This window comes from Gossypium arboreum, chromosome 9, assembly GCF_025698485.1.
Source record: "Gossypium arboreum isolate Shixiya-1 chromosome 9, ASM2569848v2, whole genome shotgun sequence".
Classification (NCBI taxonomy): domain Eukaryota; kingdom Viridiplantae; phylum Streptophyta; class Magnoliopsida; order Malvales; family Malvaceae; genus Gossypium; species Gossypium arboreum.
In genome coordinates, this window is record NC_069078.1 from 4,311,685 (window position 1) to 4,318,375 (window position 6,691).

At 38.1% G+C, this 6,691-nt stretch overlaps 1 pseudogene; it reads right to left on the reverse strand.

Annotated features, from left to right (window-relative positions):
• Positions 1–5,055: 5,055 nt before the first annotated feature.
• On the reverse strand, positions 5,056–6,404 carry LOC108455044 (wall-associated receptor kinase-like 22; annotated as a pseudogene).
• Between the last annotated feature and the right edge of the window lie 287 nt (positions 6,405–6,691).

Genomic DNA, 6,691 nt, shown 5'->3' on the forward strand with positions numbered 1-6,691 from the left:
ATGGTGAAGGATTCCACATTTGGATTGTCAAAATGAGGACTTACTTATAGGCCTTCGATCTGTGGGAAGTTGTCAACACTGATGTCGAGCCAGCTCCACTACGAGCCAATCTCACAGTGGCTCAAATTAGACAGCATGCAGATGAGAGGACCAAAAGGCATAAGGCCATATCATGCATTTAGAACTGTGTTTCTGATGTTATCTTCACCAGGATCATGGCTTGTGAGACTCCCAAGTAAGCCAGGGACAAGCTCAAGGAGGAGTTCCAAGGTACTAAGAGGACAAGGCAGCAACAGTTGTTGAATCTAATAAGGGAGTTCGAGAACTTGAAGATGAAGGAAGAAGAAACTGTCAAGAAGTATTCTGACAGAATCATGGCTGTAGTTAACAACATAATGCTCTTTGTGAGCAATTTGATGAGGCAAGGATTATGGAAAAAGTGCTCTCTACCTTACCAGAAATGTATGAAGCAAAAATATCCTTCTTAGAGGATTTAAGAGACCTAGCAAGCATCTCATTAATTGAGCTCATTAATGCCCTCTATGCTCAGGAGCAAAGGAGAGCTAGCAGGATGGAGGAGCACCAAAAAGGTGTTTTCCAAGCTAAGACCAAGTCTGCTTCAAGTTCCTCAGCCTACAAAGGCAAGAAGAACTGGAAAAACAGGCCTAAGCCTGATGCTGCAAGAGGAGGAGATCGACTCTGCAGATTTTGTAAAAGTCCTGGTCATCCAGAGACCAGATGCTGGTTCAGGCCAGATACTGTGTGTCAACACTGAAAGAAGAAGGGCTATGTTTAAAGGGTCTGCAAAGAAAAAGGCAGACCTGGCCAAAACCAACCACAACACAAGGGTGAAGAAGCTCGAGTGGCTGAAGATAGTAGTGACCATGAAGAGCAGGTCTTTGCTGTGTCATGTCTAGCTGGTCGAAGCAAAGCCTCACAAGAGTGGTTGATGGACAGTGGCTGTACCAACCACATGTCATCAGATGCAACCATTTTTAAAACCTTGGATAGATCTTGCAAAACCAAGGTAAAAATTGGCAATGGTCAGTTCATCAAGGCTGAAAGTAAGGGAGATGTGCTAATATGCACTACTATAAGTGATAAAATCATCACAAATGTGCTACTGGTACTTGAGATTGACAGGAATCTTCTCAGCATAACTCAACTGCTTGAAAGGGGCTACTCTGTCGTGTTCAAGGGCCAGGAGTGCCAAATCACTGATCCAAATGGATCAAGCCTCATGACAGTCACCATGAGTGACAAATGCTTTGAAGTCAACTGGTCAGGTGACTCACACTCAGCCCATGTTGCTTCAACAGAAGACACCAAACTTTGGTATCAAAGACTTGGTCATGCCAACTTTAGATCGATGGCTCGAATGGTCAGCAAGGAAATGGTTTAAAATTTCACCAAGACAGTTCAGAATGAAGGTGTTTGTGAGATTTGTCAAATGAGAAAGCAAGCCATGCTTCCAATTCCTGCAAACACAACCTAGAGAGCATCAAACAAGCTGGAATTGGTGCACACAGATGTCTGTGGTCCCATGAAGACAAAATCCTTGAATGAAAGTAAGTATTTCATCCTTTTTATTGATGATCATTCCAGATATTGCTGGATTTTCTTTTTAAAGCACAAGTCAGAAGTAGCTCAAGTGTTTGCAAAGTTCAAAGCTGTAGTTAAAACAGAAACAGGTTACAAATTGAAGACCATCAGGTCAGATAATGGAGCTGAGTACACCTCAGCTCAGTTTCAAGCCCTCTGAAATAATGCTGGCATCAAACATCAGCTAACCAATATCTACACACCTCAGCAAAATGGGGTTAGTGAAAGAAAGATCAGGAGTTTATGGACATGGCCAGATGCCTTCTGTTTGAGAAAAATCTACCCAAAACCTTGTGGGCTGAAGTAGTTAACACTGCTGTCTACCTTCAAAATAGGCTTCCAACCAAGGCTTTAGACCAAAAAACTTCATTTGAAGGGTGGTTTGGATTTAAGCAGAGATGTAGTGATCAATAAAAAAGCAACCTGGAATTGGGAAAAAAATGAACCTGAGGCTATTTCTGAAGAACTTGTGGCTGATCAGACTGGGCCAGATCAACATGGTCTAGAAATGGACATTGATGATGAACCAGTCAGGGGTACAAGGACTTTGACTAAAATTTATGAGAGGGCACATATGGCTACAGTTGAACCAAGTAGTTTTGAAGAGGCTGAGACACATCAAGGTTGGAAACAGGCCATGGTTGATGAAATTTCAATGATTGAGAAGAACCATACATGGAAGTTGGTTCCTAGACCAACCAAGAGGAGGTCATTGGGGTGAAATGGGTCTATCGAATCAAGTAAAATACAGATGGGAGCTTGAATAAGTTGAAGGCCAGGCTAGTTGTAAAGGGCTTCAGCCAAATTTATGGCCTAAACTACCAGGAAACCTTTGCACCAGTAGCCAGACTAGACACCATCAGGCTACTGGTTGCCTTAGCAGCACATATGCAGTGGAAGATACGCCAGCTTGATGTGAAGTCTGCATTTCTGAATGGCATCCTTGAAGAAGAGATCTACATAGACCAACCTTAAGGCTTCAAAGTACCAAACAAAGACGGCATGGTCTACAGGCTCAAGAAAGCCTTGTATGGGTTGAAACAGGCACCAAGGGCTTGGTATAGCAGGATCAACAGTTATCTGGCTAGCTTGGGATTTGAAAGGAGTTCTAGTGAGCCAACCTTATATGTCAAGAAGAAACAAGCTGAAACACAGCTCGTTGTGTCTTTGTATGTTGATGATCTTCTGGTCACAGGAGGAGATCAAAGAATGTTGGGTAATTTCAAAGCCAAAATGATGGAAATGTTTGAGATGTTTGATTTGGGGCAAATGACATACTTTCTAGGATTGAAAGTATTTCAAACTAGAAATGGAATCTTCTTAAGCCAAATGACATTTTCCATGAAGATCTTGAACAAGTTCTCAATGGAGAACTACAAACCAACAAGTACTCCAGTAGCTATTGGATCAAAGCTATCGAGCCAAGGAGATCATGAGCAGGTTAGTGAATCCACCTACAGAAGTTTAGTAGGTTGTTTGCTGTATCTAACTGCATCAAGACCTGACATTATGTTTGCCACAAGCCTACTATCAAGATTTATGCATTGCTACAATAAAAAGCATTATCAAGTAGCAAAAAGGGTACTGAGATACATCAAAGGGACTCTAAACTATGGACTTCAGTTTGGCAAGACTGAAAGATTGAAATTAGTGGGATACACCGACAGTGATTGGGCTAGTTCCTTGGATGGTATGAAAAGCACCTCAGGGTATGCTTTTACCCTTGGTTCAGTTGTGTTTTGCTGGAGTTCCAAGAAGTAATCAATAGTTGCTCAATCAACAGTAGAAGCTGAGTATGTTGCTACTGCTGATACTGTTAACCAAGCCATCTGGCTAAGGAAGATTTTAGCTGATTTGAACCTGCATCAAAGGGAAGCAACAAAGATCTTTTGTGATAACAAGCCTGCTGTTGCAATTGCAAAGAACCCTATCTTCCATGGTAAAACCAAACACTTCAACATTAAATTACATGTGGTAAGAGAGATGGAACAAGCTCGAGAGATAGAGCTGGTTCATTGCAATTCAGAGGACCAAGTTGTTAATATTTTCACAAAGGCCCTAAGTACTTCAAGGTTCATTAAGTTAAGGAAAGAACTTGGAGTTACAAGCATGGAAACTAAGGAGGAGTGTTGAAGTTAGTTCCCATGCAACACATGAAGCAACAAAGGTGGACATGCAGCTCATGCAGATTCATGCACGTAAGAATTCATGCACATAAGTTATCCGGGTAAAGTACGTGCAACTGAAGATATTAATGCTACTATTTCATCTTAGTTTCATTTTGTTACTTCTTAACAATGTTTTTTTTAATTTAGTTTATTTTGAATTATGTTTGAATGACAAATTGATGTAACTTGATGGTCAAAGAGCTGGTTACCAGCTTTGTTAAAGTGTACAAGTTATTTCATCAAGTTTCCATGTAATTAGTGGTATTAGGTAAGCATTAAGTAATGTTGTTTTACTTTTTGATCAGTCAATGACTGATATATGTAATGGCTTTTGAGCCAAAGTTTCTTTTGAATGAAATCATTAGATTTTCTTTCCATATGCTCCATCTTTCTTTGCCTACAAAATTCTGTTCTCCATTCCTGGTAGTAGCTCAAAGCTTGAACTCCAAGTATTTTTTCTTCATTCTTTATCCAGGTATAATACACTATTGTTAAAGTCCAAATTGAAGTTCTTACTTCATCTGGTTAAAGTGTGTCTAACACCAACACTCTCGATCAGTCTAAGTTTATCGATATTATTTACTTTAAGTTTAACATCCACAAAGAAATGCTAATGTATAGTTAAAACTCAAGAAATTTTGTCATCGAAAAATTTGATAAATTTTTATGTCAAGAGAAGAGACTAAGATAGTTTATTTATTTGTAGGGAAAATTTGAAGAAGAATATGAACAATCAGAGGGGTTTCGATAGGAATTGGAATTGAAGGTTCAAGAGTTGTTGACAGAGCGGTGATGGTGCCGGGGAAAAATGGCGATAAGGGTATGTTGGATTCCGTTAATATCCCTTGCTTTCTTTAGTTTTTCTCGCTCAATAAAGTCTTACTATTACTACGATGAGTTAATCACCTCTTCTTATTTCACCTTCACATATAAAAAAAAGAAGGAGGAGGAAGAGGAGGAGGAGAAAGAGGAGGTGGAGGTCAACTAAAGAAGGATGAAGAAGAGCAAAAGGAGATGTGGATAATTAGGGTTACCTTTCTTTCGATTAAGGTACCCTTGGATTTTGTATTCCTGTTTAGACGTCTTCTTTATTAATAAATTCATCTACATAGAAAAAGAAAGAAAAAACATATCCAGAACTTGTATAGTAAATATCTTCAAGAGATCAAATAGCATTGAGTGAACCAAATATGAATTCTTGGGCAACAACAAGACTCCACTAGTGTGACAAATAAAGAAGCTAAAGGCTTTCAATCAAGAGAAATTATTTTAGGAGTGTTGGAATCTAGAAAGATGAATTTAATGGAAAAGTTGCACTATCGGTTGTAATTGTCCTAGACATTGAACAATTAGGATTGGTCTCCCATGAATGGATCATGTCATCTATTTCAGATTCTTCATCACCACAGTCTTTAATAACATTTCCACCTGAAGCTTTAGTCAACTCCAGCTCCATTGCTACTTGTTTCATGGTGGGTCTTTTCTTTCCATTAAGATTCAAGCATCGTTTTGCTACCAGAGCCACAACTATAATCTCTTGTTCTGGATCATCCTTTACTACCATTGGATCGAGAATGTTAGATAAGGAATTCTCCTGCATTGAATGCAAAAAATAAGATACCAAGCTTCTCACTGGCTCTGATTTTTCTGCAGAGATGGGTTTTCTTCCTGTTAAAAGCTCAATAAGGACAACTCCAAAGCTATAAACATCACTCTTCTCTGTAAATTAATTTGATCGAAAATATTTGGGATCCATGTATCCAAAAGTTCCTTGCACCTGAGTGGTTAGATGTGTTTGTTCAAGTGCAATTGATCTTGAAGTTCCAAAATCTGATACTTTTGCCCTATATTTATCATCCAAAAGTATCTTACTAGATTTGATATCTCAGTGATAAATAGGAGCAGAAGCAGCTGAATGCAAATAGAATAAGGCATTGGCAATTTCGACAATTCGTAAATGCATTTCCCATGTCAATGGTAATTCTTCGTTTTGGTTATGTATGAGATCGTATAATGTACCATTTGGGATGAACTCATACACCAATAAAGGAACTTTGGCTTCTAAACAACACCCTAAAAGTTTAACCACATTCCTGTGATTAATTTGAGATAAAATTATCACCTCGTTAATGAATTGTTCAACCTTCTTTTCATCAAATTTCTTTCCTTCCACCATGTTGGACTTCTTAATAGCCACAATGCTTCCATCTATTAGCATTCCTTTATAAACAGTCCCTTGACCTTCTTGACCAAGGATTCGATTCTCATTATAATGATCTGACACCTTTTCCATCTCTTTTGAAGCAAACAACTTAATTTTTTCAACATTACCTTCATTGCTAGACAAATGTTGTTGCAGTAACAAACCTCCATTCCTTTTGAAGTATTTCTGCTTCAGCATGATTTTTTGCTTTCTTTTGAGGACTTTGTACACACTCCATGTTGTGAGTAGTAGAAATAGTGTCCCAATACTAGTGCTACAACCTATATAGATATAAGAAACATTGTTAAAAGTTAAATTTGAAAATTAAAATACATGTTAAAAACCAAGAAAATGTTTCGATAAAGTTTTATTCATATTTTGTAGCCCTTCATTTTAAATGAACAGTGAGACAACCTTATTGCACCATCCATTGTTTTATATTAAACTTTTACAAATTTCATGAAAAATAATTGTTATTGCATCACACATTCAAAAGTAAATAAATCACTGATTGAATTGACATAATCCAATAACCATAATAATTCCACTTTAAAAATAAATACGTACCTATAATAATACTTGTCATGCTACGATTGTTTTGAGCTTGCATTTTGTGCTCGCAACGAAACCCTGTATTATTGAATTCATAATAAGGGCAAGACTCTGATGAGCAATAGTTGCCAGGGGTATTCAAACTAAGTATGCGACAATACTTATA